We start from the raw sequence: 13,697 nt of genomic DNA on the forward strand, positions 1-13,697 counted from the left end.
TGAGGATCTTCATTTACTGTTTATTTATTCAGAAAAAAATTAATTAGAAACATATGTTATAATTACAACTGCATTCTTCCTGCTGTAATTAGCCATATAATTAAATTTACAATTTAAATATTGTATATATGTGGGAACAAAGTTCTGCTCCCTGAACTGCCAGGTAATAACGTAAGGAAGGAGTCCAACTGAAAGATGAAGGTAGCTGCTCTAACGTCCCAGCCAACATTCAATCATTATGAAATTTGTCTTACCACGTAGCAGAAGTCATGTCGTCATGTTAGGTCGGCCTTCCTATGGTCTCCGTCTTCATGTTCTCCTTTGGCATCCAAATGCAGTGGTTTGAAGGGACGTGACCACACCCGCAATCCAGAGGAAGTACTGCCTCCTTTCTCCTATTTCAGGGTCACCTTCCTTACTTCTTTGTAATTTGATTACTAACTTGTCAATTGTTGTTTTTCAGCAATGGGTAACTGGAACACTTAATTCTGCAAAGACGTGTAATTGGTTTTGTTCAAACTTCTCCCTTCTAGGCTATGCTCAGTGAGGCTCTTCATTTCTCTGTCAGAAAGGCTCAGAGCAGGCTGCTTTCCACAAGCAGGCTTCTGAATGTGTCTTCTCTCCTAGAAGCATGTTTCCCTTCCTTCTTTCCCTCCTTCCTTTCTCCCTCTTTCTTCCTCCTCTCTTTCTCCCTCCCTTCCTTCCTTCCTCTCTTTTCATTTCTTTTCTTCTTCTCTTTTCTTTCTCTTTCTTTCTTTCTTTCTTTCTTTCTTTCTTTCTTTCTTTCTTTCCTTTTCTTTCTCTTTTCTCCCTGCCTCCCCGCCTCCCTCCCCCTTCTGTCTCCCTTTCTCTCTCTCTCCCTTTCAGTAGTGTTGTTTCCTTCCTGTTACAGGTGTCTCTGAATTTGAACAGAAGAAAGAAATTCTTTTTTTATTGTTTTAAGATATACAAAGCTAAGGGATAGAAATTGACATCACTCCCAAGAAAGCATGATTTCTGGATTCCAACTGTATAATGATGGAGAAATCCATATTGATTACTAAGTGAACACTCAGCTATCAAGGATTGACTGTCGGTCATGAGAGCATCCTTTTTGTCATCACGTCCCAAAAGTTGTGGTAAAAGAGTTCCTGTGTAAACCTGATGACTTGGGAGCTGAGTCAGGGACACTTACCTTATGTGTGTTTTGATTTTAGTTGTTATTAGTCCTCGTATATATGGAATCACATTTGAGGGTAACTGGTTGCATTTTTCAAATGTTTATTTTATTTTGAAGACAGGGCACAAGTGGAAGAATGGCAGAGAGAGAGGGAGAGAGAGAATCCCAAGCATGTTCCACACTGTCAGCACAGAGCCCAACACGGGGCTCCATCCCACAGACCATGAGATCATGACCTGAGCCAAAATCGAGAGTCAGACACTCATCTGAGTGAGCCATCCAGGTGTCCCTCTGCTTTCCTTTTAAACTCAAGTAAGTAGCACCTTTATATATTAATTTATGTTGATCAGAAAACTATAAGATCTTAGATGAACCCAGTAAAATAATGACTGGTGGTTGAATACTTGGAATTTCATTTTTCAGGGGCTCATTGGACTGCTCAGTTTTGTGGATGAATGTTGGGTGGCTCTTGCTTTGGTGGACTGGATCCAGTCATTACTGGCCTCGCCTCATCATACTGTGAGATCATTACATTATCTCTGTCCTCAAACTTGCCTTGTTATTACAAGAGAAGAGACACCTTCCTCTCAGTATTAAAAAATAGGACTGTAATTAACTGAGGAAGAAAATCTATGCCTCTTTGCTCCAGAGACCTAGATTCATGATTATTCTCAGAATTTCCTAATTCTTAATCCCACCAGTTTCCTTTTACAAAAACAAAATCATAGCAATAAAAATGGAAACTTTCAGCTGAGCTCCCCTTAATCTCTCTCCTTAATCAATTGTCCATTCCAATCCTCTCCCTGCTTTGCTTAATACTAAGTGATGTCTTGGTTCTTCTGCTAAAAGCTTTTTTTTTTCTTTTCTTTTAAGTTTTGCTTCATTACTGTTGGCATGTCCATGTCTTTGAGAAACAACTCTTGCACAGGATCCGCTAATAAGTATAAACTCTCCTTTATTCCTAAAGGTGTCATCGATTCTTAATGATTACAAATCCCACCCTACAGCACTGCAGTGAAGCAATAGCAGGGAATTCATGAGCAGGAGTCTTATCCTGGCCCAAGGCCCTTTTCACTGATGAAAATAATAATGTGAATTCTGTGAAGACTGACCCTTTGAAATTATTATATTAGATATTCTCCTTTGCACATTAATTATTTACACATTCCCAAACCTTACATATAGTAATATAGGGGAATCCAGGGAATTACTCTTTTGGCTTCGCTTTGACGTAACTCTTTGTGCATTGAAGCCATATGATGTGCATAAATGTCCCAGATGCATTCCATACTCCATTCTTTTTCCCTTGTCCTCTCCTCATAGAAACTGCCACCAGAAATGTGTAGGTGGCCAGTCACACAAGCTAAGTCACACACTTATGCTACCTCGTAAGCGAGGTAAGGAAGGAGTCTGTCAGAAGGTATGCATGTCTAGGCTTCATGGTGTCTGATCTCAACCTGTCCCATAAAATTATTAGCCTGGCCAGGATCAATATCAATTACGTTCAGGCTTTGAAAATTCAACGTGTAAATACCTGGGTGGAATTTCCACTTTTTGACTTGATTATTATGTTGTTTCATCAGGAATGAATAAGAGGCAACTCCTGATGCTGTTAACAGTCAACATTCCAAACAGAGATAGAGATAGATAGATGATAGATAGATAGATAGATAGATAGATATAAATAGATGATAGATAGATAGTTTCAAGGAGCTGGTTCATATGAGCCACTTGGATGCTGCCAAGTGTTAAATGTGTAGGGTAAGATGACAGGCTGGAAATTAAGGGAAGAGTTGATAATACAGGACAGCAGCCTGGGAAAGTCAGGCAAGGCTCTTCTGTTCTGTTGCAATCTTGGGAACCTGAGTCTTTAATGCTTTCAACTGGTTGGTTGAGGTCCACCCACATTATGAAGGGTAATCTGTTTTATTCAAAGTGTATTGATTTAAATGTTAAACACATATAAAAAATACCTGCACACCAGCATTTAGACTGGGGTTTGACCAAACCACTGAGTACCATAGCCTAAGCTGATTTGACCCATAAAATTAACTGTCACACAGAACTGTCCAAACCCCTCTGGAGATGCGGACATGTGTTCAATCTTTAAAATCTTTGCTAAGAAAGTGTATCATAGGCTTTCTTGAATGCCAGCTAAACACTTAAAAATCCATGTGTTAAATCACCGTCCTTGTCTTTGCACCCTTTCTAATAGAAATGGATGATAATTAGATACTATACCTAATTCCTATACATTAATATACTTCTATAAGCAATTTAAAAAATATCCCTCTAAAAGATGATTTCTATGTGCTGTGAAATATGAATTATATGGTTTTCAGTAGGTTTTAAACTCTTAGGTTTAGTTTTTTTTTGTAAACAGTTTTATTGAGATATAATTCATATACTCTACAAATGATCTTTTGAAAGTGAGTAATTCAATGACCTCTAGAAAACTGAAAGAGTTGTACAGCCATCACCACAATTTTAGAAAATTTTGATCACTTCAGAAAAGAATCCCTGTACCTATATGAAGAGTTCTCCATTTCCTGTCAACCCCCACCTCTCCAGCACTGGGTACCACAAATCTACTTTCTGTCTCCATAGATTTTCCCAATATGGACATTTCATGCAAACGGAATCATATAATATGTGACCGCTTGTGACTTGTCAAGTCTGGTTGTAAAATTTCAATTTTGTTGAGCCCCACGAAACATAGATAATTCTAATGAAATGACAAAGAAGAAGTGAAGGAATATTATTTGTGAAAGACCATTGGCTGATTTTCTTACCAGTTCCTCTCACTGAAAGTGAGTCATCATTATTAGGGTGTTTCTAGAAGCCTGACTGTTCTGTTTCTTTGTTTTGTTTCTTATGTTTTAACATGATCATGAGTGAGGCCCTTGGTTGGTGAATTCCAGGTTAAGGCCCAATTTTCTGAAGCAGATGCGGGGTTTTCATTCACTTTTCTCCATAATCCAGGCTCCTTCACTCCTGGAAACCTGGAGCGATGGCTTAACACCGCCTTGATGCAGCCTCGTCCTGGGTTCCTGACTCTCAGTTCCTGACCCTGTTCCCATGGTACCTACCTCTGGTGCGTCCTCATTTTCACTTTACGCTACTTAAATTATAATTATATAATTTTACAAAAATTTCATAATCATGCAGCAATCTCTTTCCACTATGTATAGATATTAAAAAATAAAATATGGCAGGCAGTCAAGTATATAATTCATAAGTATATAACTAATGCTTTAATACCTTACAAAGTAATGAAAGATTCTTATTAGTATTAGATTCTGTACACATACATATATATTATATACACAAACATATATATATATACACACACACACACACACACACACACGTATATATTTTTGAGATTAATTTCCCTATAATCAACTTTTTAAAAAGAGAATGGGCATATAAATTACAGGCACACTTGAATAATTTTATATGCATTACTATCTGGAAACTTTTATTATATCAGTCAGCTGATACCATGGAAATTAATATTCACTTTTTAAGTTTATTTATTTATTCTGAGAGAGAGACAGCACAAGCAAGGAGGGGGCAGCGAGAGAGGGAGAGAAAGAATCCCAAGCAGGATCTGTGCTGTCATCTGAGAGCTCAACGTGAGGCTCAAACTCACAATCCATGAGACTGAGACCCGAGCTTAGATCAAGAGTCAGATGCCTAACTGACTGAGCCACACAGACGTACCCCTGTTTTATTTTTAATGTAACATGTGAAACAACAAAGTAGTATATGAACATATATATTATTTATAAAAGCTAATAATAGATTATATGTCTTTCAGCTGCCCCCCCCCCCCCCACTTAAGCCCTAAAATAATACAAAATGACACAAGACCTAGCTGGGTTTTCATCACCGATCACACCTTTCTGCCTTTCCTCAGAGGTAACCACACTGATGGAGTTTTTCTCTATCCTTTTGCTTAAAAAGTGTATCACATATGGTTCCCTCAGAAATCTTGCAAGCACCCGTTGCTTTTATGCGAGTTTCCTGTGTCTATTCCCTGGATACTTGTCACTGTCCCACTGCCAGAGAACAGAGTGGAGTGTTTTTTTTTTTTTTCTTTTAAAGTTTATTTATTTTTCGGAGGTATTTTATTTATTTGTTTTTTTAAATTTATTTATTTATTTATTTATTTATTTATATTATATATGTAATGCATAGTATATACACTTATATTTTTAAATGTATTTTATTTTATTTTTATTTATTTAATTTTTTAAAATTTAGTTTTTAGAGAGATAGAGAGAACAAGCCGGGGCCGGGGGGGGGGGGGCAGGGTAGAGATAGAAGGAGAGAGAGAGAGAGAGAGAGAATCCCAAGCTGCCAGCACAGAGCCTGACCGCGGGGCTCAAACCCACGAACGGTGAGATCATGACCCGAGCCGAAATCAAGAGCTGGACGCTTAACCGACTGAGCCACCCTGACACTGAGTCTTGAAAGAGGGGTAGCATGGTTTCAAGAAGGGAAATTGTGAGAGCCTGCTCAGCCTTCTACTCTATATTCCACATAGAATGTAGAACAGGGCAAATGTTGAAAAAGCGCAGAAAAGAGAAAGAGATGGTGAACTTTATCGTATTTCAGAGATCTGGCCGGGAAGACAACACAAGACGGAAGCAGGTGGCACGGTGGACATAGCGAGGACACTAGAATGAGGCGGGTCTGGGTGCGAATCCCACCTCTTGCAGCCAGCAGGTGGGTGGCCTTGGACAGTTACGCCACCTTCTGAACCTCTGTTTCCTCAACGGGAAAGAGAGTTGAGGTCGTTTCTCTCACAGCTTGTGAAAACCCGGCACCTAGTAAGCCTTCAGTAAATATTAGTTTATTTTCCTGTGTACAAGCCTCACACCCACCCCAAAATCCAGTTCTTGCCTCTGTCTCTCTTTCCCATCTGTTTTCTTTTCTTTTCTTTTTTTCTTTTCTTTTCTTTTCTTTTCTTTTCTTTTCTTTTCTTTTCTTTTCTTTTTTTCTTTTCTTTTCTTTTCTTTTTTTTAAAAATATATTATGGTTTTTGTCTTGAATTTCTCATGTTTGACTATCGGCATTGCCAGGCCACGGTACTGTAATTCATCCAATTCTTTCTTCTTTAGCAAAATCTCCCCCCTGCAAATCTTTAGGCCTTTAGGTTACCCTGTCATCTTGCCTCTTGGTTTGGTTAGTTTTTTTGGCATTTCTGATGTTTCTCAAAAGTAAAATTGCAGGGTTCTTTTCCATAAGCAGTGACCCACAACAATAAAGGTAAGAGTCTATATGTTTCAGCGACAGGCGGACAAACATCACAGTGTCAGGAAAGACAGAAGTGTCAACATCAGGTTGATTCTGCTGGGACCAAGGGCCTTTGAGAGACCTGATCATCCCTCTCTCCGTCACTCGCCGTGGTTTCAGGGCTGCTGTGAACCTGACTTGCGGCACAGTTCAGCTCTATCTCGCTGTGCTCTGTTTTCTAGAGAACTCACATTTAGTCTTGTGGGGTGTGTACCCCTCATACAAACACTTGCAAGCAGTGAGCTAATATCCTGACCTGGTAGGTGTCTGAAGGATGTGGGTATTTGAGATTCGGAGGAGGGTGCAGATCTGGCCTAAAGAATCATTATAATTTCCTGCCACAAGAGCTGCATTAGCAAGAGAGACGTGGTAACACGGTGACGCACCAGCAAAATATTGGCAAGAGCCTTGAGGAAGAAAGTTTTCCTTAATGTGTTTTCTTGTATGTAGTTGCACTTCTATCAACACATTCTTTTGAAAAATCAGTAGATGACAAATCTTGCAGGTCAAATGTCGGTATTGATCAAAATGTTAGAAAGCACAATGGTCTTCAAGGACATATGCTATCGATTTATTTTATTGAGTTTCTACAGGTCTATTAGGGCTATTCCTTGGTGGGTGTTTTATATCTGAAAGCACAATTAAAATCCATTCATAATATCTGTTCAAATAAAACATCTGCAGATAACAGCCACAGAGTTCCCCCTTCCCAAGCCAGCTTTTGATAAAGAACACGTAATTTTGTATGTGCACATGTGTAACTTGCCTTACTTAGTCACCTGGGAGATGGTTACAAATCAGTTGCCAAGTGTGGAGGGTAGGCGGGAGGATGGTGAGCTTTCAAATAAAGGTCAGATGGAACTGTTTGGGAAACCTTAGGGATTTTTTAAAGCAGTGCTGTCAGATAGGAGGTTTCTTGCTGTAGGTGGCCCAGGGCTTATGGAGGATTACAGGACACTGAAGGGAGGCACAAACACATAACTGTATTTATTCAAGGAACGCGTTGCTTAGAAAATAAATTCAGCATTATTAGATCCCAAAAACCTGAATACACAGGAAGCTAGAAAATCAGATATTCAAATCAGCAATCAATTTATGACCACATTCAAGACGCTTGAATATGATGTAAGATGTTTATGTATCACACTTACCTCATAGACGTGCTTCACGCGACGTGATGTATTCATTCTTCATCTGGGTCCTAAGCAGTGTGTGTTTCCTTTATGGTGGTGACTCTGCTCTGCATTAATGAATGTCCTTGAATATGCAATTGCTCAACGAAGTTCATGGGAACTGAAGAAGTTTGGAAAAATGTGAACTGAATCTATAGAGGAGCAAGATGAAATGAGTATCTACAAAATGGCTTGGCAAGGATGGAGCATTTACTTCTTTTAAAAGCATTGACAAATGGCAAAGTAGGTGATCGATGCCCAAGCATTGATGCAATTTTTCTTCTTTATTCTCTGTCAATATTGGTGCAAAAAACACAGGCTAAGAGCAGGGGTTAGATGAAATAAGTTCTACTATCATTCTCCTCCAAATGTCTTGATTTCCTTTCCCCCCCCCTCTTATGTCCTATGAAAGTTGGAATATGTCATTTAGTATTTTTTGTTTAGTATTTTTTATTACAAAAAATACTACCTTAACCATCCCTGAAAAGCTATTTATTCCTAGGCTAGGAAACAGTAACTAACATGAAATAAATTATTCTGTGTCAGTTGACTTGCTGGTTGTGATTAGATGGGGAGCCATGTCCAAATGGTGAGAAGCCATGTCCTATAGGCCCAGGGAGGGAGTGAGCACAGAGTAGCTCAGGTCATATCCAATGACATAACAATCATAAACCTGTTCAGTATGTTCAGAATTTGATTTCTGACTCTAATGTGCAGGTATTAGGCAACATGGTGGAAAACAATCCTCAGAAGTAGTCAGAAGGAAGACAAGCCCACCTTAATGATCACCAGCTTCCAATGTGATACGGTATGCAGATTCTATTCTAAAGGTGAGACAGATGAGAAGTATAATAGGAAATTAAAAATATGACTAATGATACTAATATAATTAATAGTTGACTCAAATTCAAATTAGCTTCTTTATGAGGCTTTGGAATTCTTTTTTTTTTTTTAATTTTTTGTATTTTTTTAATACATAGAATACAAAACTTGTAACCCTGGGGTTGCCTTGACCCTAACCCAGAGTTCTCTGCCTCATCTGTCACGTCATGTTTTCAATCCGATCATTTTTTACTTCTCAGGTGCCTTCACTTCTGCCCCTTTCTTTTCAGATGATTGTCTTTTGTTTAAAGCCTTTCTCATCTCTGGCCCAAACCATATGTTCTGTTATCTTATTGGGACCATCGTGGTCTCAGATGACACATGGCTTTCATATTTGAACTGAGGAATTACCTCCTGGAAACTGTATTTAAAAGAACGTCAGGGCACTTGGGTGGCTCATTTGGTTAAGCATCTGATTCTTGATCTCATCTCAGGCCTTGATCTCAGGGTTGTGAGTTCAAGCCCTGCATTGGGCTCCATGCCTAGCATGGAGCCTACCTCAAGATAGATAGATAGATAGATAGATAAGTAAATAAATAAATAAATAAATTTCAAAGAAGTTTCTATGTTGCTTGATTTAGTCATTGACTAAATAGGATTTGATTGTATTCTCCTTTAATTATTATGCTTACAAATTGACAATTAAATTGGAATTTCCCTTTCTTGAATGGACTCAGTATTGAATGGTGAGCCAATTAAGAGACATTGAACTTGATGTAGATCAGCACTGTTACTATTTGCACATTTGTTTTTAAGGCATGAAATAGAGCACACATTAGTTATTTTGCCATATGCCCTTGACTTTCTAAAGACATATTGCTCAAAGACGTGATACAAGTGAAACAAAAATCTTGTACCAAGTCAACCAAATATCAAGATCATATCAAATCAAGTTTAATTTATAACTGTGTCCTATATTGATATTCATTTACCTGATATTTTACCGGAGAAAAATTATGATGATTATATCAAAAGCTTACACTTGCTGAGAATTTCTGATTCGTCAGGTACTTTCTACCCTTCATGGTTTCTAAAGTTCACATCCTTGCGAAGTGGGCATTTATTACTATCCCAATTTTCAGTTGAGGATTTGAGGTTTGGTAAGTTCCCAAAACCTTGCACAAAATTATGCAGGTGACAAGGGAGAGAGAAGACGAAACCAGTCATGCAGACCACGTGTTCTGGAAGCCCTGTCTGACTCCTGCTCATATCTGAGGCAGCACCTGGGACTTGGTGGAGGCAAAGAAACTCAGGTAGGGTGAGTAATTCATAATGCTTTGCACAGGACTTTCCCACATCCAGCACGGAAAGTCCCTTGTCCCAGGAGACCTGTCAGTTGTAGGGAAACCCAGATGGTCTGTAATCCTAATCCCAGTCTCTGCCTTGAGCAAAGAGATCATAATTTGCATTGCAAACACCACAAGTGATGCATAAGATACATGGAACGTATTGTTTTTTAATGTGTCATTCATTTTCTAAAAGTTTTCTAGGGGTGCCTGGGTGGTTCAGTCAGTTGAGCATAAGACTCTTGAATTCGGCTTAGGTCATGATCCCAGGGTCATGGGATTGAGCCCCGCATCGGACTCTGTGCTGAACATGGAATTTAGGATTCTCTCTCTCCTTCTGCTCCTCTCCCCCACTTGAACACATACACTCTCTCTCTCTCTCAAAAAATGTATATATATGTGTGTGTGTGTGTGTGTGTGTGTGTGTGTGTATTTAATAGGTGTCTAGAGAAACTAAATCTTGGGGCCAGCTTTCATTTGCTGCATTGACAACAGCTCAGTGGATCTAGGCATACACCATGCTCATATGGATTAAAATTCTGATTTATTCATCACTAGAAATTCCTGTCTTCTGAAGAAAGAAGTTGTCCCACTATCCAGAAGTGACATCGAACTCCTCAGAATTATCATGGTTTGAGCTCACAGCACTGCAAAAACTGCATATGAAAAAGAGAGGCCCGTGTGATTATTCCCTCTGATTGTAGCAAGAAGGATGTAGGTTGTCAAAAAATTGTAATTTTAACTGAAAAGTGACATATAAATGCATTGATATAGTACAGAACATACCTGACATCTGTATTGCCAGTCTCCCTTTATATTCTCCCTGGATTAGGAAGCTGTATCACTTTATTAGTGGAAGCCACACTTGTCATACCCCAGTTTAAATGGTATGGCTTGTTTAATAAGCCTTTCATATTTCACTTATACACTTTTATGCCTTGGATTTTGCAGACAAAATTCTCCCAGCATGTGAAATCTCAGGGGACGTAGCTAGAATACTGAGAAAGTTGGCAATGACTATTTCTATCTTACAGCATAGATTAAAAACAGTTAGACCTGGAAGAGACCTTAGGGAAAATATAGCCCATTTATTTTATGAAGGAGGAAATTGAGACTTATCAGAGTTCAGTGACTTCCTACGGCCATCCAGCAAGTTCATAGTACAAACAGGCTTAGAATAGACTGTCACTGAGAACAGATCTGACAACATTGGGTTTACCTTGAGCACTCCTCACGTTACTTGAAACAGAAATTAATAGCTGTTACACCGAAAGAAAATTTTAGACTCTTGCTAAAAAATTACATGATCACAGATGTCTGTTTGAGGGAAAGTGGAGTATGGCATTGCAGAGAGGTGCCGTGAAGGGTTGTTCCCTTTTGCACCCGCAATCGAGGTAGCAGGGTCAGCAACAGCTCACAGAAACTCAGAGAATCATGCTCCACATTTGATTTGATTTTTAATCTTAGGAAAACTAATTAACTCTTCACTATCTTACTTTTCTCATCTGTAAAGTTTGTTCCCTCCCTGTAAAGCAGTTCCCTCCCTGACCGAAGTGATTATTGGAAGAAAGACATTGGCTATCGCGTGCCTACCATATGGCACTACAGAGGGGGTAGGAGGGAGTCTTCTCATCATTATGTAGATCTCCCTGCTAAGGAAGAGAAGGAGGGAGGGTGTACCTCAGAAAGTCTGAGCACGAGAGAAGATCAGCAGTGGTGAGATCAAGAGAAGGAAAAGAAACTAGCATCAAAATTGAAAAGTCTTCATTTCAAACTCAGAAAGAGAGCAGGAAAAGAGAATAAAGTGTTGAAAAAAACAGAAGGAGCAAAGGTTTTACATTTTTAAGAGAGGAAACGACACACTTGGTAAGAGAAGTAGAACATGTTTGATTTGCTATAGAAAGGATGAACAACTTACTCAGATTCTTAAAGAAGGGTTTTTATTTTTTAAAGAAAACCTGCTCTTTCGGAAGATCTAGGAGAGAGGTCTCTGAAGTAATTTTTGTCATAAAGGCCTCGACTGGAAAGCCAATGGAGATGAGAGAGACACCTGAGCAGTCGGGGACACCAGGAATGACAGCACGCGGTGCTCACTTCAGGAGCAGGCAAACTATGAGTTATTTGTGAAAGGAATTTCTGGAGAAGAAAATAAAAAATGCTGCCCAAATATCGTCAAAAAGCCATAAAGCGGCAGCAGGATAAGTCTGTTTATGTATTATTTACAAATGAAATGCTTGCTAAAGATGACATATGCCCATAGTTAAAAGACATGGGAAGATGATGTCAACTGAGTAAGAAACTAGATCGTCTTTCAGTGTCGAATGGGGATATACACGTGAAGGAAACTGTACCTTCTCCCTGCGGGTGCCTGCGACACATGTGGGGCCACTCATGGGCCACACGTGCAAACCTGTGTATGACTTACGTAGGGGGACCTGTCTCTTAGCCCAGTGCCTGAGGTGGGAGGCGATGGACACAGAAGCACATAATAAGTTGCAAACTTTGTGTTGGCAACAGGAAAGAGGTTTGTTCAGCTTAGAATCAGAGTAGAGTTTAGGCGAAATTCAGGAGTTCACCTGGAAGCGAGAGCAGGTATGGAAGGAATCGTATCGAACTGGATTTGTCCAGAACATTAACACCTACGATCAGTATGGAAAGAAGGCTCGCCAGACACTGTAAAGTGCTTAAGATGGATTATTGCATCCTTACAATAACTCTTTAAGATAGGCTCTATTATCTTCTTGTTTTATCGATATGGGCTGAGGCTCCTGGGGTCAACTAACTTCAACACCATATTAGAATGACATCAGGGAGGAGCTTGGCATCAGTTAACCTGGCGTGTTTGAATCCTGAGTTCATGTGACTTCCAGGCTCTGAGAGGTGGTGCAGTGTAGGGTTAAGAACACAGACTCTGATGCTAAATTTTCTGAAGAATACTTAGTGGGATAACTGGAGGAAGTTAGTTGACCTCTCTGGCTCTTACTTTTCTCTCCTTCCAACTGTTTTTTAGGAGGAATAAACTAGTTAACATGTACAACGTCTTTATCATAGTTCCTAGTTTGTGCAATCATGTAATAAATATTAACTCTAGCTTCAACCTTTCCAAGGTTAAAAAGACAGAAATCAAAGATCAAGACAGTACATCTGTGCCATTGTCTGTGCCATTGCACTCTAGTAACTGATTATCAACAGGTGGGTTTTGACCATTTAATGGAAATTACAATGGTTTCCTCACATGACCATTCCTTCAAATCTGTCCCTGATAACTTTATACCTGACTTCCATAGCAGACACCTACATCCTCCTGGAGACACCACTCACTTGGATCTTTGATTTACATCCCAAACTCTGCTTTGGTTCTGCCATTTTCCCCCGAAAAATTCACCAAGCGTCGCTAATGCTACCAAAATAAAGCCTCAAATACACAAACTGGCTTGTCACAGTCAGGATTTAGTTTGCCTTAAGTTTTTTTTTTTTTTTTTTAATTTTAGAGAGAAAGTTAGTGCAAGTGGGGGAGGGGCAGAGGAGAGAGAGAGAGGAGAGAGAGAGAGAGAGAGAGAGAGAGAGAGAGAGAGAGAGAGAATCTTAATCAGGTTCCATGCTCATCAAGGAGCCCAATCGATGCAGGGCTCAAATTCACAAACCATGAGACCATGACCTCAGACAATATCAAGAGTCAGACATTCAACCGACTGAGTCACGTAGGCACTCCTAGTTTGCCTTTTGCCCAATATTTTCCTTAAGGGTCCTTCACATAAACTCCCAGGCCCTGCTGAACTGGCCCCATCAGTGTAGTAACTGACCCTGCACACGGCTTCAGTGGTCCCGTTTATATTTTTAGACACATGCTCCATACCATTTTCCTGACTGCATCTATACCGTCCTCTAGTAAAA

The sequence above is a fragment of the Panthera leo genome, chromosome A1, assembly GCF_018350215.1.
Source record: "Panthera leo isolate Ple1 chromosome A1, P.leo_Ple1_pat1.1, whole genome shotgun sequence".
Taxonomy (NCBI): domain Eukaryota; kingdom Metazoa; phylum Chordata; class Mammalia; order Carnivora; family Felidae; genus Panthera; species Panthera leo.